Source organism: Dioscorea cayenensis, chromosome 9 (genome assembly GCF_009730915.1).
Source record: "Dioscorea cayenensis subsp. rotundata cultivar TDr96_F1 chromosome 9, TDr96_F1_v2_PseudoChromosome.rev07_lg8_w22 25.fasta, whole genome shotgun sequence".
NCBI lineage: Eukaryota > Viridiplantae > Streptophyta > Magnoliopsida > Dioscoreales > Dioscoreaceae > Dioscorea > Dioscorea cayenensis.
In genome coordinates this window covers 16,530,171-16,553,238 of record NC_052479.1, presented here as the reverse complement: position 1 = coordinate 16,553,238, position 23,068 = coordinate 16,530,171, and the positions used below count along the sequence as shown (strand labels likewise).

Genomic DNA, 23,068 nt, shown 5'->3' with positions numbered 1-23,068 from the left:
ATTCAATGTTAAAAATTCTCCTATACTCAAGAATACAATCATTGCAACTAAGGTGAACCACCATTGGCTACGTGAGCATGTATGTTAATCAAAACTTGTGTACAAGTCATGTGCAATGTGAACTCCCCCTCACACTTAAGATGTACATTGCCCTCAATGTACACATGCAAGCATAATAAAAGTAATACAATTTAGAACACATGTGGGAGTGGGCAATTGAAACAATACTCCCCTGACTCATAGTGGTGCGTTTGATGGAGCTAAATCCTTGGGAGTTAAATTCCAATGGGTTGTAAAGCACAGACGGCTTAACCGTGCCTATGACTAATCCTCAATTTTTATACTGACAAGACCATCTGCATGCATACGCAACGGGGTTCAGTGAAGCTCAATAAACAAAAATAACTCGAGTATATAAAAAAAATATAGCAATGAAATACAACTCGAGACAAAACTAAAATATAAACTCAGAAGGAAGATCCTTTCTGAGCACACAATTCCAAAATAAAATGCAAAAAATAAAATGCGAAAAATAAGAACAGAGAAGGTTAAGACGCATCAAGTGTAGGTGTCAATTGCTGGTGCATCCGTTGTCGCTGTTGGTGAAGATGACGATGCAAAATAAATAAAGATTGGGTGAAGAAAAGAGAAAGAGAAGCTTACCGACGAAATGAGAATGAGAGACTTGAAAATGGCCAGAAAACTCAAGTAACAACCCTTTAAAACGATGGTGAGAGGTCAGGAGAGTGGAAGGGTGTTCTCTGAGTGACTAGGAGTGTAAATATGAAGAAAACCAAAAAGATTTTAAAGAAAACCTGCGGCTCTTGACTTTTTTGTGCATCCACACGAGCGTGTGGAAATTACCCATGCCCGTATGACTCCCCAGGAGAGACCCAAAGGGGCAGACGCACGCCCGTGTGGCTTCTCTGTCCAACCGAGAAAATTCTCTAAGTGTTTCACACGCTCGTGCGAGAATTCCACACAGGGGTGGATCCTTACTGGAGGAAAAATTCTCTGCAGAATAACACACACCAGTGCAGAAATTCCACACGTGCGTGGGCCATCACAAGGTCGCTCGCAGGGGTGAGTCCACGCCGCTGTGCCGTATCTGGATGATCTCTGAACGAAAACGCACGCCCGTGCGAAAATTCCACACGGGCATGTGTTTCTCTGGATACTTAGAAAACTTTGCAGGCTTTGTAGAAAATTCCTGAACACAAATATACACTCAGAGCCTGCCTAATAATGCAATTTTAACCAGAGAAAACACGAAAAATATGCTCAAACGACCAAGATTCTTCGCTACGCACAATTAGGCACATGATAACACTACAATGTCCACAAGAAAATCACAGTGAAAACATCTCAGAATCAAGATCACAACACTCAAGTCCTTATTCATGGAAATACTAACTAAAAACTAGAAAAATATTAAACACTTGGATTGCCTCCCAAGAAGAGCTTGTTTTACGTCACTTAGCTTGACGTACCTCTTCCTTACCTTATGGAGGCTTGAAAAGAGTCTATTCCTCCCGGCTAGACATTGCATAGCTACTTCCTTTAAACCAAGAATCTACTTGCCGGGTTGGAATATTTGTTGGAGAGACCAACCATCTTACCTTTAGCCTCCAAGGAAACAATTTAGGTCGGGAATTGTCCAAGCTTAGCACAGGTGGGTCATTGGATGGTTTAAATCTCCTACCCACATCTTCTCCCAAACCCAAAATCTCTTTCTTGCAATTTATGAATTGATCAATCCCAAAGAGTGGCGCTTGTTCCATTACCTTAGGATTTACTTCTTCTTGTGTATTTTCAGCTTGAAAGGAACATGACAATAGTAAAATCCCCTTGAAAATTTTCTCGCTCACAAGCACAATCTTCATTCACACTGTCCAAAATCTAAAAATGGTATTCAGATTCTCCCTTTTCATTTTCTGCACCAATGTACTAAATTTGCCCAACTTCTTCATTGTTGTTCACTACCACATCATCTCTACAAGGAACTTGAATTGCTTGCTCAAATGCTTGTTGTTCCTTGGAGAGTGTGTCAAGTATCCCTCCTAATTGATGCTCAAGGTTTTTATAGGAGGCTTCATGACATCTTAGTGTGGTCTCCATATTTTGGAGGCAGACATCGGATGCTTCAATGAAGTTAGCTAATACTCTTTGCAACTGAAGTGCATCCTCTCCGAGTATCTCACCCTTTTGACATTCCTCTTGAGGGGCTTCCCAATATTGTCCTTTTCAATTGGATGATATGTGTTGCAACAAGGAATGCTTTGTTGTTGTGAAACAAAAATTCTATCAACTTTTTCACTCAGAGCTTCAACTCGAGAATACAGAGCAATAAGAGGATCAATCATCATTTAAACTCCTTGCAAGAAAAAGTAAGACATGACAAAAGAAAATAAATGAGCATGATGGAAGAATAAGAAAATGTGAAATAGAATGAATAATAAATAGTTAAAATAGCAAAGTGCAAAGTGTTTCTAAACACCTATTCCCCGGCTACGGCACCAAAAACTTGACACATCCAAATATGCTTATAAACCGCAAGTGCACGGGTGTCGAAGTTATAATACCCCGGTGAAAGGGTAGTCGAATCCTCAGGGAATAGTGCTTGGAATGACCAAGATTGCTATTTAACTGGAATGAAAATATGTTGAAAGTGATATGGAAACAAACTCAATGCAAATAAAAATAAGAAAACATAAAGGAGGCGCAAGTAAAAGATAGGAAAGGCAATCGACGATAAATGGGGTACCCGGATATTGCTCCGTCTAGGACAATCATTTCAAGTGCAAGAACCCTCTATTGTGCTTCCTAATCAATGCAAGTGAGTCGTGGAAATCCTCAATTACATAGTCCCAAATCTAAGGTCAACTATGCCTAACTCTATACATGTCCCGGAGGAGAAATCGAACAATCTCAATACCTCGCACTCGCATAGAGTTGCAATGAGCTCTAGGGATTCCAAGTGATAAATCTCTTCCTAATTATAGACCTTACCCTTTGGTCCAGGTGGAAGGTACCTAACCACAATTGAGCCCTAGATACTAAGATCACCTCAACGCTTCACTCCGTTGCATGCGCAACTAAGCCCCAGCGGAAGTTCATCCCTTAGACCATTCACTCTATTATGGCTGCAAAGAACTCGAGGGACGAAAGTAGAATCTAACACATCAGAGGGGAAAGGGGAAGCTCCTATACCTCTCGACTCACCCTCTCAACCCTCTCCAACCTAGCTTTGTCTAACACTCGTGGTGTGTCACTCACTCACAAGGTTACCAATAAGAACTGTCAACCCTAGTGTCACTCTAGGGGAGTATTCACACAATCAAACATTCAAAGTTGGAACTCACAATAAACATCAATTAATTGAAAGCATAATAAAGAGATTCAAAGAAATGAATACATCCTAGGGTTGACAAATACCCAAGTACCCACTAGAGGTTTAGCTCTCCATGGAGCAAAATACAATAGATAATGTAATCAAAAGTATAGATATGTAATCCATGAATGAAAACCCCCTTGTGTTCATTTTGAAGGTCTTGTGGATCAGTCGCGTCTTCTTCAAAGGTCCCCTCGTCAAAACTAGGGCACACCTCGCTAGATCGGTGCCGATGAAAGCTCCCCCAATAGCTCTCTTCCGAAGGAAAAACGGTGTCAAAGACTATCAAACCTCTCCAAAGCCTTGCCAAAACCTCTCCAAACCTTAGCCGCTGGTGCCTCCAAAGATGGGGAAAGGTGGAAGGAAAGTTAGGGGAAAAGATAGAGAAATCGGGGCTGAATCGCGGCTTTTAAAGGGCTGGAATTGGGCATCCACACGGGTGTGTGGAGTTTCCACATGCCCCTGTGAATTCTCTGGAATTCTCTGGAATTCTGATTTTCGGCTGGCTATGAACAGTAAAATGCTACAGTAGTAGTTTACTACAGTACTATGCCAAAAATACTCCCGAATCCACTTTTCATCGAGGCAACATAAACGGGCACACGTTTATGCTATAGATTGCCTCGCTTTTTCAATAAATGGGTTCATTAGTGAAGATCTTGCTATCAATGCACAAGTCAGGATACGCAAATATGACTGCACTTGTGCCGTCCAAATAATTGTAATTGCTTGAATACATGGAAGTTGGCACACATTCACGTATCTTTGAGCCCAACTTAGGTCTTCGTGTTTGTTCCTTCCAAGATTTCATCAAATAGTGCATTCACAATCTATTTTTGGCTTCTTTTTCTTAAAACATAGCTTCACAGCCCTACCTGCGCAAAAGAACACAAATACGCATGTATTAGGGCTTAAACATGATAAATGTAATGCTCATTGTAAAGAAAGAATACTTCGCATTCTTAACACACAAGCACTTATCAAGTGCCCCTATGAGCTGGTCCTGTGAAGGTCCACGCCCATGCGGAATTTCTGCATGGGCGTATGAAACATATAGAGATTTTTCTCGGATTGACTGAGAAGCGACAGGGGTGTGCGTTTGCCCCTGTGCGTCAAGCACACGGGCGTGGGTAATTTCCGCATGACCGCGTGGTTGTGCAAAATTCCAATAAACACTCTTTACTTGATTTTTGGGGCCGATTTTGAAGATTTTATCTTCATCTAGTCGGTAAGCCTCTAATCCATCTTTTATTTGCTAGTTCTCATTCTCATTGGATTAAAACTGGTGGTTATGCTTCGGATTTCCTCTAGAAGGGTAATATCATGCTTATAAGTTGTTTAAGAACATCTTGGAGCTGTATACATAAACTCTTGGTGCGCAGCCATGCGGCTTTCACGCCCCGTGGATCCACACGAGCGTGGGGAATTTCCACATGACCGTGTGGATTACTGAAGTATTAGTTTGTGAGCTTCTTTGATCATTTCTTCTTCAATTCTTGTAGTTATGGCACCCCGATCGAAGAAGCAAGCTGACAAGAGACTACGTGAGCCATCTCCTGAGACGGACGATATGGGATTCGCTATTCTCGAGCACCAGGTCCGATTTGAGAGGTTATTGAAAATTGGATTTGGACAGTCTCGATTTTTTTTATTTGGATGTACTGAGAAAGGTACAGCGAGGTGGTAAACTAGCTGCTGAGATCGAGGAGCTGTTGGCCGTAGAAAGCTGGAGGTGACTATTATCGATTCGAGAGCCAGCTATCTGCGCATTGACACTCGAGGTTCTAGCGTCCATTCAGTTCGATCAGTCATATTCTAGATTTGATAGTGTTAACACCGTACAGTTTCGAGCATTTGTATATTATTATCGTATGAGTGTTACATAGTTTTTGATCATGATGGGATTTTACTGACACAGAGGAGTACAGGCGCCCACTGACTGATTATCCTCGCAGCTTAACTCCTCAGAACACGTACAGGATATTGTGTGGACAGCGTCAGTACGGGCCAGGAGTGTCTAAGGCCACATGCCTAACCCAGACGAGCTATAGATATATACACGCATTACTTAGTAGATCAGTGAATGGCCCAGGTGAGAGCACAAGTGAGTTGAGTCGGCAGGATCTATTATACTAATCCTCGATGGTCCAAATAGTGCCAATTCATCTAGGACATATCATCGTCGATTATCTTCATCATCAAGGCTAGTATGCGAGAGTTGGTGTTTTTTTCTCAAGCCCCAACATCACCAGACTTATCATGGGGATGGGATTATTAAATGCTATCAGGGAGGCCGAGAAGGCCGTTATACCGACACCACTTGGCATATATATAATGAGATTGATGGGGATGGTCTGGAGATGCAGACTATGAGTGTATATTATGATCATGCCTCCTTTTGAGGCAGCCGAGGTCGAGGGTGACACCTTAGATGGTTCACAGCCAGTGTTGGAGCCACAGACAGAGCAGACACGTGCAAAGGCCCTTCCCTACAGAGATAGGAGCCCCCCACCCGCCTCGGTATTTTCTTCACCTCGAGCCCATGATCAATTTAAGAGGCTCGAGAGTGCTGTAGGGGTGCTACATGTAGACTTGGCTGAGGTTCGCGCTACACACACAGTGAAGCACATGGAGGTTATGGCACATTTTGATATTTTACAGCATTTACTCGAGCGTGATGTGTCTTCACTCTTCATCGTGAGACCGAGTACCCCTCCGGTACCTCCAGCATCAGCATCACCAGATCCACAGGCACCATTTGATCTATTTCCACCAGCAGCAGCAGCAGAGCCGAGGACACCGACGTTTGATGTGTCTTTGCTTTACTTTGTTTTTATATTTTTCATCTTTTAGTTTCAGTATTATCTTTTGGACTTGTATACTCAGAAAGGATCTTCCTTCTGAGTTTATCTTTTATTTTTGTCTCAAGTTGTATTTATTGCTCTATCTTTTATATACTCGAGTTATTTTTTTATTGACCTTCACTGAATCCCCTTGTGTATGCGTGCAGATGATCTTGTCAATATGAGAATTTGTTTCACCACCCATTGGAACTTCACTCCCAAGGATTTAGCTCCATAAAACGCAATACTAGGAGTCAGGGGAGCATTATTTCAATTGCCCCAATCCCACATATTTGCTTGATTGCTATACTTTCTATTGTGCTTTGCTTATGTATATTGTGGGCAATGTACATCTTAAGTGTGGGGGGAAGTTCACTTTGCGCATGTCTTTTACACAAGTTTTGATTGATATACATGCTCACGTAGCCAATGGCAGTTCACCTTAGTTGCAATGTTTGTATTCTTGAGTTTAGGAGAAGTTTTAACATTGAATGTTCTCTGGCTCTAGTTTTTACTTGAATTTCTAAGAATTTTTGCCCAATTAATATTTGTGCACCACTCACTTATGAAACTCTTGGAAACTCAAGTTTGATGTTTAAGGGACTTATTAGTTTTGTTTCTTGTTCCATTTTGCTAAAAAGAATGGAAAACAAAAAGAAAGAAAAAAAAATAGATTGTTTAGTTCTGCATTGGAGGTGGAAAGAGCTACCACCTATGAAATATGAAGTTACTCTCATAAGTCAGATACTAGTTATGCCCTAGTGAGAGAAAGAGCTATCTCATGGGTTATGTGAAAGCTACCACCCCGGTAGAAAGAGCTACCACCTTGAAAGTGTGAAAGCCACCTTAGCGGCCACTTCGGAAAGGGCCACCTTATAGGATGTATGAAGCTACTACCCTCTGTTTGTTTTGTTATGCTTGTAGATAAATAAGTCCCTTGTACTTAGAACTTTGAGGAGTATACTTTATGTTTACTTGAGTGAGTTTACACACACTTACACGGTGTCGGGGTTTGTTGTCCTTTTTTTATTCAAGTTTTTTTAGCTAGAGCATTGATTTTTTTCGTATTTAGTGTTGAAAGTTCCCTTTCTTGTATAATGCTCTCCTTGCGTGATTTCGTGAACCTAAGGCCAAGCACTTTCAATTTTTCCTTATTCTATGATTCAATGTTTTATTTTTGCTTGAGGACAACCAAAATCTTAAATGTTGGGGAGTGATGAGTGCTTGTGTGTTAAGAATGAGAAGTATTCTTTCCTTACGATGAGCATTACTTTTAATCGAGTTTAAAGCGCTAATACATGTGTATTTGTGTTCTTTTGCGCATATAGTGTTGTGAAGCTAAGTATTAAGAAATGTGAAGACACAAGTGGGGCTCTAAGATATATGAATGTGTGCCAACCTCCATGTATTCAAGTCATTACAATGACTTGGAGGGGCACTGAAAGGCAATCACATTTCATGATCCCGACTTGTGCATTCATAGCAAGATCTTTAACAATGAGGCCTTTGATTGAAGAAGAGTTGTGATTTACGGCATAAATGTGTGCTCATTTATGTTGCGTTGATGAAAAGTGTAGAATTGGAAGTGTTTTGTAGGAGTACTGCAGCAATATACTATAGTAGATTCTCTATTCGCTGACCCGAAAAATCGGGTTTTGCGAGAGAATCCACACGGCCGTGTGGAAATTCCCTATACCCTTGCGGAAATTCCATAGGCCCGTGTGGAGAACCCACAGGGGCGTGTGGATGGCCGATTCCAGCGCTATTTAAGCCGCGATTCAGCCCGATTTTTGGAAAGATCTTTCACCCTTTCCTCCAACTTTTCTCCATCTTTGGAGAGGCTGGTGCCTAGGGTTTTAGAAGGCTTTTGGAAAGTCTTTAGAGTGGTCCTACGGATTAGACACCACGCTTCTCTTGGAAGAAGGTTGTTGGGGATGCTTTTGTCGGCACCGATCCGGCGAGGTGTGCCCTAGGTCGGACAAGGGAACCTTTGGAGAAGAAGAAGCTACACCACAAGACTATCAACACAATTACCGAGGGGGTTTTCCTATGAATTACTTGTTTTTACTTTTGAGTAAGTACATCCATTTGGAGGGGCACAAAAGGCAGTCACACTCGAGCATTCCGTCTTATGCATACAAGAACAAGAACCCCACCAACATATATATCATTGAAGAAGCAAGTGATTCACGACGTGAACGTGTGCCCGTTTGCGTTACATCGATGAAAGTATGGAATTGGGAAGTTATTCAGGTCAAAGACCGTAGAAGAATACTATAACAATACTGCAGCAGTTACTGTAGCAGCACTGTTCACAGCCGGCCGAGAAATCAGAGAAATAGAGAATCCACACGGGAGTGTGGAAATTATCCACGCCTGTCTGGAAATTCCGCACGGGTGCGTGTACTGTCCACGCCAGTGGAGTTGCCCGATTCCAACCCTATTTAAAGCCGGTTCAGCCCCGATTTTGGTATTCTTTTCTCCATCTTTTCCCCAACTTGCGAGAGGGCTTCGACTAGAGTTTCGAGGGGTATTGGCCAAGGTTTTGGAGAGGTTCTATGGCTCTAACATCGTGATTCCATTAGGAAGAAGGTTGGTAGGGGAGCTTCGATCGAGGCGTATCCTATACCGGACTGAAGGAATCCTTGGACAACGAGTAGAGGACTTTCCACAAGACCACTCGACACGACTATCGAGGGGTTTCTTTATGGATTCATTACTTTTACATTCTATTTCTTTCATTGTACTTAGCTCCATGGAGAGCTAAACCCCTAGTGGGTATTTGGGTGATTGTGAACAATAGGATGTATTCATTTCATTGAACTTCTTTATTATGCTTTCAATAAATTGATGTTTATTGTGAGTTCCAACCTTGAATGCTTGATTGTATGAACATTTCCCCTAGAGTGACACTAGGGTTGAGAGTTCTTGTTGGTAATCTTGTGAGTGAGTGACACACCACGAGCGTTAGAGAAAGCTAGGTTGGAGAGGGTTGAGAGGGTGAGTCGAGAGGTACAGGAGCGTCCCCTTTCCCCTCCGACGTGATAGATTCTACCTCCGTTCCTCGTGTTCTTTGCGGCCATAATAGAGTTAATGGTCTAAGGGATAAACCTCTGCTGGGGCCTAGTTGCGCGTGCAATAGAGTGAAGTGTTGAGGTGATCTTAGTATCTAGGGCTTAATTGTGGCTAGGGACCTTCCGCCTGGACAATAGGGTTAGGTCTAAATCTAGGAAGAGATTTATCACTTGGAATCCCTAGATCTCATTGCAACTTTATGCGAGTGCGAGGTGTTGAGATTGTTCGATTTCTCCTCCGGGACATGTATAGAGTTAGGTATAGTTGACCTTAGATTTGGGACTATGTATGTAAGGATTTCCACGACTCACCATTTCATCAATTAGGAAGCATAATAGAGAGTTCATGCACTTGGAGCGATTATCCTAGGTGAAACATCATCCGAGTACCCAATCTTTATCGATTGCCTTGCCTCCTCCTTACTTTTGCTCTCTTACTTGTTGCTTTTAATTTCTGAGAATTGAATAATTACCACACTTATCATTTTTTATACTTCACATAGCTAAGAATTGAATTAAGTGTCTTTACTCCCTACTCCCTGTGGATTCGACCCCGCTCACCCGGGATTATTACTTCGACAAACCCGTGCACTTGCGGGATATAAGTAAGTGGACCTTGTGATGCTCCATGGAGAGCTAAACTCCATAGTGGGTACTTGGATTTTGTAAATCCTAGGATGTTAATGTTTCTTGGACCTTTTATTATACCTTGCTTAATTGATGTTTTTAATTGAGTTTCAATCTTGAATGCTTGTTGAATGATTTCTCCCTTAGAGTGACACTAGGGTTGAGAGTTCATCTTGGTAACCTTTGTGGATGGGTGAAACGCCACGAGGGTTAGACAAAAATAGATTGGAGAGGGTTGAGAGGGTGAGTCGAGAGGTAGCAGAGCGTCCCATTTCCCCTCCGGTGTGATTTATGCTATCTCCAATTTGTAGAGTTATTTGCAGTTACAATAGAGTGAATAAGTAAAGGATGAACTCCGCTGGGGCGTAGTTGTGTGAGTAACAGAGTGAAGCATTAATGTGACTTTAGTATCTAGTTCTTAATTGTGACTAGGGATCTTTCGCCTGGACCAAAGGGTTAGATTTACACTTAGGAATAGGGTTTATCACTTGGAATCCGTAGAACTCCATGCAACTTTGTAAAGTTTGAGGTGTTGAGACTGAGCGATTTCTCCGCCGGGACATAGTGTAGAGTTAGTCACGGTTGACCTTTGGTTTGGGACCGTGTACTTTGGCATTTCCACGACTCATTAAGCATTAGTTAGGAAGCCTAATAGTAGGTCTTGCACTTGAAACATTAGTCCTAGGGGGAGCATTGTTCGAGTACCCCACTTCTATCGATTGTCTTTCCTTTCACTTACTTGGGCCTCTTGTTCTTGTTTCTTTTGCTTTTGCTTACATTACACTTTATCAAACCAATCATTATTCATTTTTGCTTTGTTAAGTAGCAATTTTAGTATTTTTTATTCTCTACTCCCTTTGGATATTATACCCCACTCACTAGGGATTTATTACTTCAACAAACCCGTGCACTTGCGGGTCACACGCAAGGGGCGTTGTCAGGTTGCGTCCCAAGAAGCACTTGTTTAACATTACGAGCTTGATGTACCTAAAATGCGCATGTCCTGGAGGTTCAAAGTAAAAAACACTCCTTCTATCAAGAATCAATGTCCCCGAAATAATACAAAAGTGTGAGATCAGAGAAAATAGGGAACTTCAGAATGTATTTGACTAACTCAGGGGTTACCTCCTTGGACGAAGGTTTTCTCTTACCTTCTTGGGAGAAGTGACCTCGTACCATTGCTTCTTTAACATACTTTCCTTAATAATGGTAGATGTGAGCAGCGAGGTGGTCTCTTCAATGTTAGGGTTGCCCACAAGTATACCGAATCGCCAAGTAATACCCTGTGAGTGATACAGGGGGTCGTATTCCACAGGGTTAAGGAGCTCCTATTACTCCTCCATCACCTATTATTAAACATTACAAATTAAGCATGATTTACTACTCTAACAAGTGAGATAATACAAACAACTTGCAAGAATAAAAACTACAAGCAACATAGGAGATCACAAGAGCAACAATTTGATATAGAGGCATTGGGATGAGGATCCCCTTTAGGGGTCATCATGATATATGGATGCACAGTAATAGCATGGGAGGGGTGATTTATACCGAAAGATCTCAAGATTAGTCCAATCACAATTTCTCGGCGATTGAACCCTAATCCCATACAAATGTCAATAAGGATCTCTCCGTAATCACATTCCTATGATCGCATTAAGTGTAGTGAAATCCCGTAATAAGAACACACTTACTCTAAGTCTATCCTTAAGAATCGGAGGGGCTACCGACATCCAATTTCTCGGCATGTGGATCCAAGAATACCCCTTATATCTCATTAAGAATCTAGTATATGTGAGTAGGTCACATCTACATGTACAACTCAACAAAGAACTAAGGATCTCTCGATTTAATTGTTCTCGACATGAAGAATAATGAGCCAAATATAAATCAACCAAATGCATTTCAAATAAGAGTATAGCATCCAAAATACATGATGAACACACCAAGGTCCACATATATCCGGTGCCCTTAGGGGTCTATTGTGCCATCATACAAACAAGTATAGCATGATCAAGAGAAACAAGAAACAAATGCATAAGTGGCACTCCCTAGTCCAAATGATGATGAAGAAGAGAAATGACGGACGAATGATGCTTCCTCTAGCCAAGTGAGTGTCGAATGCTCCTACTCCCTTGATGGTGAAGCTCTACCCTTGAAGTTCAAGCCCTTGATCACTTCAAAGCTTCAAGCCAAGACTCCCAAAGATGTCTTAGTTCTTCTCCTTCTCCCCCCAATTGTTAACTGCTAAAGAAGCTCTTCCAAGAAGTCCTCTAACTAAGTCCTCATAAGCCCCCTCCCAAGTATCGAGGCCGTATGTCCCTCAAAAAATGACCAAAAACTCCACAACAACATGCCATACTGGGACAATGAGGGGGTCAATCCCAGGGTCAATGAGCGGGTCAATGGTGGCCGCATTGAGGCCATAGAAAGCAAGCAAAACCCATTCTTCTCTTGCTACAGTGTTCATCCGGGGTCAATCCCCTGAATCATTGAGGCCGTATGGCCTGGATCAATTCTTGATTCGAAAAATCATCTAGATACTACAGTGATTTCTACAGTAATCTTACTGCCACGCCAATGCTACAGTACTCCAGCTACAGTAATCCACTACAATACTGCGACTTGGTTTTCTTCTCTTTTTCTGCCCAAATCGTATCTTTGTGTCTTTCATGGCGTTTTCATGCCCTATAAAGCAAATAATAGTCGATTAAGCACAAAACAGGCATGATAAGTGGAAAGAAATTGATCCAAGCCATACAAAGCAAATAATAGTCGATTAGCATGTATTTGATACTTCTAGCATGTATTTTTATAGTATATGTTGAAAAAAATTTGGAGGGAGGTCTGTGAAAAGAAGAAGAAAGGTTACACTCATTCTCATCCAACACCTCAAGAAAAGAAGATACAATCTTCACCTTCCTTTACTCATGAAAAATGTGAAATCCATTCATTGATGTCCTTGAATTTACCGGGGAGAAACAACAACAATTCAAAGATGACCGAGGGCCAATTCAAATTATTCAAACCCCTGTGAGGTAAGTAACAAGGTACATCTGGCTCATGACATTAAACAAACGCTTCTTGGGAGGCAACCCAAGCATTCAGGGGTTTAATTTCATGTTTTCATGTTCTTTGTTTTCATGTCAATATTCTTTTTGTATTCTCTTTAGAGTTTTTAATTTGAATAAGTCCATGCTCTCATTGGTTTGTATATCATTATCATTGTCTAAGTGGTTGTTTACTTGTTTTCATCAATGAGAAATACTTGTTTTGGCTATCATTTCATGCATTAGATCAAAATTGTGAACCATTATTTCATTTTGGAGATGTTTTGGAACACTTTGAAGCCATGCCCATGTGTTTGGAGAAGTGTTTGATGCCTTAAAATACCATTTCTACGGCATACGGCCTCAATGAGGACCTCATTGAGGCCGTCTGCCCCATACAGAGAGAAGGGCCTAGGGCAAACCGCCTCAATGAGGTCCACATTGAGGGCGCCTACCCCATCCAGTGAGAAATAAGTAGAGCATATGGCTTCAATGAGGGCCTCATTGAGGCCGTTTGCCCTAAACCGAGATAGTGCACTACTCCATACGGCTTCAATGACCCCTTTCATTGAGGCCATATGAAGTTGAGTTTATCATGCCAACTTGCCGCCTTATCTTTCTCTTCACTATTCTTCTTCTCCAAACCGAGTTCCATCCTCCACTATCCATCAAACCATGGCCGGATATCATCATTTCATGTTCTAAATAATCTCCTAAACTCTTTGAGAAGTAGATCTAGTGGTTTTCTACAAGCTTCACTCAAGTTTTCTTATAAGGGACCTTACATGTGACCTGCAAGTGCACAAGTTTGTTGAAGTAATAAATCCCAAGTGAGTGGGGTATTGTATCAATAGAGAGTAAGGAATAAAAAATACCTAAATTGCTACTTAACCAAGTGAAGAAGAATAATGATTGTGTTGGTAAGATGTGATGTAAATAGAAATAAAAGGAACAAGAATGAGAGGCACAAGTAAGTGAGAGATAAGGCAATCGATAGAAGTGGGGTACTCGGATAATGCTCCTCTATGACTTATGCTTGAAGTCTAAGACTTACCATTATACTTCCTAATTAATGCTCAATGAGCCATGGAAATCCTAAAGCAAATGGTCCCAAACCTAAGGTCAACCGTGACTAACTCTACACTATATCCCTGTGGAGAAATCGCTCAGTCTCAACATCTCACATTGCACACAGTTTCATGGAGTTCTAGGGATTCCAAGTGATAAACCCTATTCCTATGTGTAGATCTAAGCCTTCGGTCCAGGCGAAAGACCCCTAGTTACAATTAAGCCACAGATACTAAAGTCACTTCAACACTACACTCTATTGTTCACGTAACTAAGATCCAACGGAGTTCATCCCTTAGCACTTCACTCTATTGTAACCGTAAAGAACTCTAGGAAATGGAGGTAGGATAAATCACACTGGAGAGAAAAGGGGACGCTTCACTACATCTCGACTCGCCCTCTCAACCCTCTCCAATCTAGCTTTATCTAACCCTCGTGGCGTGTTACCCATCCACAAAGATTACCAATATTGACTCTCAACCCTAGTGTCACCCTAAGGGGTACTCTCAACACCTCACACTTTGTGGGACTGCTTGAGGTTCTAGGGATTCCAAGTGATAAACCCTATTCCCTAATTTAGATCAAACCCTTTGGTCTTGACGAAAGATCCCTAATCACAATTAAGCCCCAACACTAAAGATTTCTCAACACATCACTCTATTGCTTGTACAACCCTCTTCAATCTTGCTAAGTCTAACCTAATAAAGTGCTACTCATTCAAGAGGTTACCTAGATGAATTCTCAACACTAGTCTCACTCCAAGGGAAAATCAAACCAATAAGTAAACAAGATTGAAACTCAATTAAAACATCAATTAAAGGAAACATAATAGAAGTTAATGAAACAAAATCATCCCAGGGTTTACAAGTCCAAGTACCCACTAGGGGTTTAGCTCTCCATGAAGCAATACAAAATCAAATATAGAATCAAAAGTGAATACAAAAACTCCATAAAGATGAACCACCTACTTTCTGTGGTGATGGTCTTGAAGAGCCTCTCGTACTTCTCCAAACACTCCTTCGTTGAGCCAAGGGCACCCTTTCCGAAGCAATGCCGTCGAAAGCTCCACCAATAAGTCTCCTCTGAAGGAAATCGATGTTGAATGCCATAGAAATGCGTCAAAATAAAAAAAAACCTCCCCAAATCTTAGCCGCGCTCTCTGCATAAGAAAGGAAAAGGATCCCCAAAACAATATCTCGAAGAGGTATTTAAAAAGGTCAAAATCGGGTTTTCACATGCCCCTGTGGAAAATCCACACGGGCGTGTGAATTTCCAGGCTCTTTATGTTTTCGCGCTCTAGATAGTAACCGCTATAGTACTTCTGAAATCTTCTTCTTCCATTAAGGTTATATGGTTGGGCACACATCCATGATGTAAATTATGTCGCATCTTCACTTTCAAACACATTGACGAAGCTCTTGACAATATTACACAAGTTGGAGCATATGCATGTGGCTGCCTTCGTGCCTCTCCAATTTGTAGATTCACTTGCAAATTTTAGAGGTTGGCACACACCTATATGCCTATGATCACAACTTGTGCCTTGATCCTTGTTTGGTATTAATCATTCCTCAAAAATAGCGTTTATGATCTATTTTTGCTTCCTTTCTTCCAAACTTGTCTCCATAACCCTAAATGCATAAAAGAACACAAATACATACAAATGAACCATAAAAAGTGATAAAAGTGATACGTAATGTAAAAAAAGTATACTTAATAATACTTATACTCAAGCACTTACCAAATGGCACTCATGCTGAAAATACCCATTGCGTGTCCCCAAGCGCATGGGTCATATAGTAATAAATTACCCAATGGTTCGGGTAGTTGAATCCACAGGGATCAAGAATATTAGTGATAACTATAACCTTATTATCTAGCCTAAGCAATGGGTTGAGATGATCAAATTCGCAAACAAGTAAATAAGAAGAAGTAAGCAAGAAATAAAAGAGATGAACATAAATCAGTCGAGATAATGAGGTACCCAAACAATGTTCCTCCTAGGATCATATGATAAGTGTTGGACTAATATTGTGCTTCCTCACTGAGTTTTATAAGTGCTTGTGTATTAGTAATATGAAGTATTCTTTTCTTACGATGAGCATTAATTTTGAAAGATTTTATTACTAATATAAGTGTATTAGTGTTCTTTTGTGCATGTAGGGTTGTAAAAAAAATATAGAAGAAAGTAGCCAAAGTAGATTGCAAGTGCACTTGGTTGATTAAATCTTGGAGTGAACAAACGTGAAGACACAAGTTGTAGTCAAAGATATGTGAGTGTGTGACACGTCCGAATATGCGTGTGAATAGCAAGTGCACGGGTGTCGAAGTAATAATTACCCCGGAGAGTGGATAGTGGAATCCACAGGGAACAGGGCTACTAGTACTAACTTCTTCTCTGCTTTCTATCCTAATGATAAATAGAAAGGTATGGTGATCTAATGTGCGAAGAAAAGAATACCAGAGACGAATATGCAAGGGTGAAATGGATGGAGATCTCAATCAGTAAAAGTGGGGTATTCGGGCAATGCTCCCCCTAAGATTCAGGTATTAGGTACCAGATAAGCAAAGTATTTCTATGATGAGTAAGTTAAGTCATGGAAATCCAAATATAATCAGATCTGGCCTCCCGATCACCGATACTAGTCCCCTACAAGGTCCCGGTGGAGAAATCGCTCAATCTCAACACCTTACATCACATATGACCGCAAAGCACTCTAGGGAATCTAAGAGGTGTATCCAATTCCTAAAGATTGATCCAACCCTAATTCCCGGCGAAGGATCCTAACCCCCTACAAGGTCCCGGTGGAGAAATCTCTCAATCTCACGCCTCACACCAAAAATGGTTGCATAAAGCTTAGGGAACGGAGATAGAATACACCAATCATAGGGGAAAGGGGATGCTCACTATCTCATGACTCACCCTCTCAACCCTCTTCAATCTTGAGATTCTAACCCTAATGGAGACCTCTCTCTCACCAAGGTAACAAATCATGCAAACAAAATAAACAAAAGATCAATAAGCTAAGCAAGCATTAGACAATCAAGATTAAAACTTAATCAAACTCGGATTAAATAGAAACACTAAGCAAATCCACAAAAGATGAGAATCCTAGGGTTCACAAGCCCAAATACCCTCTAAGGTTTTAGCTCTCCATGGAGCAACATAAAAAACACACCATCAATGAATGAAAGTATATTAAAACCATAGAAATAAACCCCCTTATATATGAACTAATGGCCTTAATGGAGAGCTTCGATGTCTTGAAGGACCCACTCCGAAGCTAGGTTCACCGGTGGTTTCCTTGATGCTATGACGGAGGAGGAATCGATCAAAGTTGGTGACGAAGCGCCTCCAAAGCCGCAAATACCTCATCTCCAAACCCTAGCCATCTCACCCCTCAAGAGCCGCACAAAAGATAAGAAAGAATAGGCAAAATGGCTATTTATAGGCCTTAGACCGCATCTATCACGTGCCCCCACGCGCCCATGTGTATTTTCCACACGCCCGCGTGGGCTGCAGGAATTTCCACGCGGGCGCATGAACGGTAATTTTGCTACTAGTACTTTTCACAAAATGCGGTCCAAACACTCTTCTCTTGAGGCCACATGTTCGGGCACACGTCCATGTGGTAGGCTATAAAACTTTTCTTTATCGACGTATCTTTGAGAGGTCTTGCAATCTCCACAAAGAGAAGGAAAATGAAGATGTGGCTGCCTTTGTGCCCTTTCAACTAGTGAATTGACTTGAATCTTCTTGGAAGTTGGCACACATCTCCACGTTGATGAACTCCTCTCGTGTCTTGGTCCTTGAATTGAACAAGAACTCCCAACATTGTGTCTTTTATAGCCCTATCTTTGCTTCCTTTTTACTCTTCAAGGCATTCACAACCTATATGCATAAAAGAACACCAAATACACAATATGAGATATAAACCATGGTAAAAATGATGCTCAATGCATGTAAAACATATATAAAAATATGTCTACTCAAGCACTTATCAGTGTGTGTAGATCTCCATTATGTTCAAGGAATTATGAAAATTGGAGGGCACAAAGGCAGTCACACTCATGTGTTCTGACTTGTGCAAAGCTAGCAAGATTGTCGTCAAATGTGCTTTTATTTGCAGATGCAACGTAATCTATAACATAGAGGTGTACCCATTTATGTTGCCTCAATGAAAAGTATGGATTCGGAAGTATTTTTGGCGAAGTACGACAACAGTTCACTGTAGAAAAGTACTATAGCAGTTATTGTTCACAGGTCGAAGAAAACTGAACTTCCAGAAATTCACATAGGCGTGTGAAAATTCCACACACTAGTGTGTATGCCTAATTCCAACCTATTTAAAACCTCGATTTTAGCCATTTTTGGGGATCCTTCTTTCGATCCTTTATTCATTTTTTCCCCATCTTTGGAGGCGCCCGCGGCTAGGGTTTAGAGAGTCTTTGGCATGGTTTTTGGAGTGGTTCTGTGGCCTTCAACACCGCATTCCTTCGAAAGAGAGTTATTGGGGAAGCTTTCATCAGCATCGATTTAGTGAGGTGTGCCCTTGGCTTGACAAGTGAACCCTTGAAGAAGACAAGGCTATTCCACAAGACCATCGACACGAACACCAAGGGGTTTTAGTTATAGATTGCATGTATTTACTTTTGATTTCATTATTGATTATATTGTGCTCCATGGAGAGCTAAACCCCTAGAGGATACTTGGACTTGTGAGCCCTACGTTGTTATTATTTCATTGACCTTTTATTATGATTTCTTTAATTGATGTTTTTAAATGAGTTCCAATCTTGAATGCTTGTTGAATTGATTTTCTCTTAGAGTGACACTAGGGTTGAGAATCCATCGTGGTAACCATTGTGGATGAGTGACACACCATGAGGGTTAAATAATGCTAGATTGGAGAGGATTGAGAGGATGAGTCAAGAGGTAGTGGAACATCCTCTTTCCCCTCTAGTGTGATTTATCCTAACTCCACGTTCGAAGGATTCTTTGCAGTCACAATAGAGTGAAGTGCTAATAGACGAACTCCACTGGGGCTTAGTTGCAGAAGCAATAGAGTGAAGCGTTGAAGTAATCCTTAGTATCTGGGGCTTAGCTGTGACCAAAGGTCTCCAAAGGGTTAGATCTATATTAGGCAATAGGGTTTATCACTTGAAGTCCCTAGAGCTTTATGCAACTTTGCACAATGTGAGGTGTTGAGACTGAGTGATTTCTCTGGCGGGATATAGTGTAGAGTTAGTCACAGTTGACCTTAGGTTTGGGACCGTGTATTTTAGGATTTCCATGACTCATGAAGCATTAGTTGGGAGACATAATGATTAGTACTGGACTTGAAGCAATTATTGTAGGGGAGCAATGTCCGGTTGCCCCACTTTCTATCAATTGCCTTTTCTCTTATTTTTTTATAGAGTATCTCTTTCGTCTTGTTTCTTTATTTCCATTTTCATTGACTTTGTTCACACCATTATCAATTCGTATTCATTTTAGTTAAATAGTAATCTTGGTGTTTCTTATCACTATTCCTTATGGATACGACTACCCAATCACCAGAATATTATTACTTCAACAAACCCATGCACTTGCAGTTGACACACAAAACTGCGTTGTCAAATTTTTAGCGCCGTTGCCGGGGAATAGGCGTTTTAGAAACACTTTGTGCTTTGCTATTTTAGCTATCATCATTTATTCTATTTTAGATTTTCTTATTCTTCCAGGTTATGACCTGAGGGAACCCTTCGACATTGGTTGAAGAAGAACCTAAACTTGAACGAACACTTCCTAGAAGGGGAAAAGAACATATGCAAGAATAGTCAAATCAAGATCAGGTAAACGTTGAAGTGTTAGAAAATATGGCAGAACATAATGAACAACAAAAGACATTATCAGATTATGCGAAACGCGGAGTTCTAGGCACACACTCTAGTATTGTGCAGCCACTGATTACAGCTTAGAACTTTGAATTAAAGCTAGCATTCATCAAGATGATACAGCAGTCAGCACAATTTAATAGTTTGGCTGATGAGTATCCGAACAACCACATCAAGAACTTCTTAGAAGTGTGTGACATGATTAAGATTAATGGAGTTACGGATGATGTTATCAAATTGAGGGCCTTCCCATTTTCCTTGAAGGCTAGAGCAAAGCAGTGGTTATATTCATTACCTAGAGCATCGATTACTACTTGGGAGGAGATGGTAGAAGCTTTTCTTGTCAGATATTTCCCTCTGGGAAAACCTGCTAAGCTCAGAAATGAAATTTCCTCCTTTGTGCAAATGGAATTAGAGTCTATTTTTGAGACACAGGATAGGTTCAAGAAGCTCCTATGGAAATGTCATCAACATGGGTTCCTTTAGTGGATGATCATTCAGACTTTTTATAATCGGTTGAACCCGAGCACAAGACAGTTACTTGATGCTGCAGCACGAGGTACCTTAGGAAGCAAGCCCCCAGAAGAAGCCTGACATCTCAATCAAGAAATGGCTATGAACAGTTATCAGTGGAACACAGGGGACAGAAAGAAGGTAGCCGTACTTCATGAGATCGATGCAGTTACTTCATTGGCGGCCCAGGTTGAGTCGTTAACCAAGAAGTTCGATACTCTAACTTCTCCTAGAGTGGCTACCTTAAATAGTTATAATGGGTTTGGGGGAGGACATGCTTCATCCGATTGCCTGATTTCTATTGGTGGTACATCCTTGGTTTAACAAGTGGATTTTGTGGGTAATGCAATGAGAAGCCAAGGTAATACATATAGCAATACCTATAATCTGGGTTAGAGTAGCTACCCGAATCTTTCTTGGAATAATCGAGGGCAACAAAAAGCCATGACACCACTGGGTTTCCAACAACAACAACAAGCCCAAACATGGAAAATCGAATTTCAGGCTTGGAGACCCGGATGACTGACCTAGAGAAGGCTTTGACCAAGTTCATCCAATCATTAGATACAAGGTTTCAGTCGGCCAAAATTACACTTCACAACCACACCGCTTCATTACACAATTTAGAGAATCAAGTGGGGCAAATTGTGAAGTCATTATCGGAGAGACCTTAAGGAAGGTTGCCTAGTAACACCGAAACCAATCCGAAAGAACATGTGAAGGCGATCACTTTGAGAAGTGGTCATGAGGTTGATGGTAGGCTTCCAGGTGAGAAGACCGATTTTGATGCACCTGAAATCGTGGTGGTTGAGGAGAAAACTAAGGGAAAGTAGGTGGTATCCCCACTTTACAAGCCAAGAATCCCTTACCTTCAAGGTTGAAGAACAACCAAATTGATGAGCAATAGAAGAAGTTTGTGGGTTATTCAAGTAGTTATACACCAACATCTCATTTATGGAGGCATTGTCTCAAATACCTCGGTATGTAAAGTTTTTGAAGGACCTCTTGACCAACAAGAGGAAGTTGGAGAAAAGTGATTTGTGATCTTAGATGCTTCATGTTTGCTGGTGTTTTAAAAGAATATGTCGAACAAGAAGAAGGACCCAGAAGCTTCATCATCCTGTGCAACATCAGAAATCTGGGTGAAAAGAAGGCATTGGCGGACTCAGGGGCGAGCATAAATGTCATGCCTTATACATTCTTCCAAAAGCTAGGCTTGGGAGAGCCCAGGCCCACTCGAATGACATTACAATTGGTGGATCGGACAGTTAAATATCCGAGGTGCATCATTGAAGACGTACTTGTGAAGGTTGACAAGTACATATTTCCTGTAGACTTCGTAGTGTTGGATGTTGATGAGGATGTCAATGTCCCATTGATACTTGAAAGGCCCTTCTTGCACACTTCTAAAGCTCTTATCGACATGGACGGTGGGAAGTTGACTTTATGAGTTGGGCACGACAAGCTCACATACCACCTCGCCGAAGCCATGAGACATTCTCTAGACTTTGATGATACTCTTTACTTTCTTAACACTACAAATGAGCTAATAGATGAATATGTGCATGAAATGATGAATCGGGACCCATATGAAGGGGTGGTAGATCAAGGACTGGAGAATGAAGAAGTCTTGATGCTTGGACTAGAGGACAAGGTGCAAAATACCCTAGGGATCTTGAAGAAGATGATCCAAAAGATGATGCGAGCAAGGAGATGGCAAAAGAAACGGCCCAAAGCTAATAGGGATGTGCAAGAATGGAGTAAGGGTGATGAACCCTCATGTGGTAACATGCTCGATAACTCCTCCTCTACCCTCAAAAGATTATGCTCATCATGCTTTCAAGTAATCGGTAAGAGGGAAACCTTCATCCATGAGCCCCAGTGAGGTAAGAACAGGTATGTCAAGCTAAGTGACGTTAAACAAGCGCTTCTTGGGAGGCAACAAAGGTCTTTACTTTTTTCTAGGTTTTAGTTTAGTGGTTGCATGAATAAGAGCTTGAGTGTTGGGTCTTAATCTTTTACATGCTATTGTTATGATTTTCTGATGGATTATTTGTGTTTTCATATGCTTAATTGCGTATGGCGAAGTATCTTGGTCGTTTGAGCATGTTTTCTTGATTCTCTGGTTTTATTTGCAAAATATCGGCAGACTTTGAATAGATGTAAATTGTTCAGAAATTTTTTAATTTTTTCTAAGTTATCCATAGAAGACACACGACCCTATGGAAATTCCACGTGGCCGTGTGTTTTCGTTCAGAGCTTATCCCAAGAGGACACAGGGGCACGTGAATGCCCCTATGAATGACCTTGTGGTGGTCTCACACTAGTGGGTAATTTCCACACGGGCGTGTGTTTCTGTGCAGAGTTCGGAGCTCTATCCCGAGAAGACAAAGGGGCTTGTACCTGCCCCTATGGATGACCCTATCAACTACACAAAGGAGTTGGTAATTTCCACACGCTCATGTACAACTCTGTAGAGAAGATCTCCTCCATTCTGAGAAGACATAGGGGTTTGTGAGTACCCCTGTGAATGGCCCTGTGAAGATCCACGCCCGTGTGGAATTTCCACACGGGCGTATCAAACCCTTAGAGAAATTTCTCGGATGGACAGAGAAGCCACAGGGGC

General features: G+C 41.3%; 1 non-coding gene across 1 annotated transcript; it reads right to left on the bottom strand.

Annotated features, from left to right (window-relative positions):
* Window positions 1–20,301: 20,301 nt before the first annotated feature.
* LOC120269636 lies at window positions 20,302–20,408 on the bottom strand. The gene has a single exon (XR_005539281.1). It is a non-coding gene; the product is annotated as a small nucleolar RNA R71 (small nucleolar RNA).
* Between the last annotated feature and the right edge of the window lie 2,660 nt (window positions 20,409–23,068).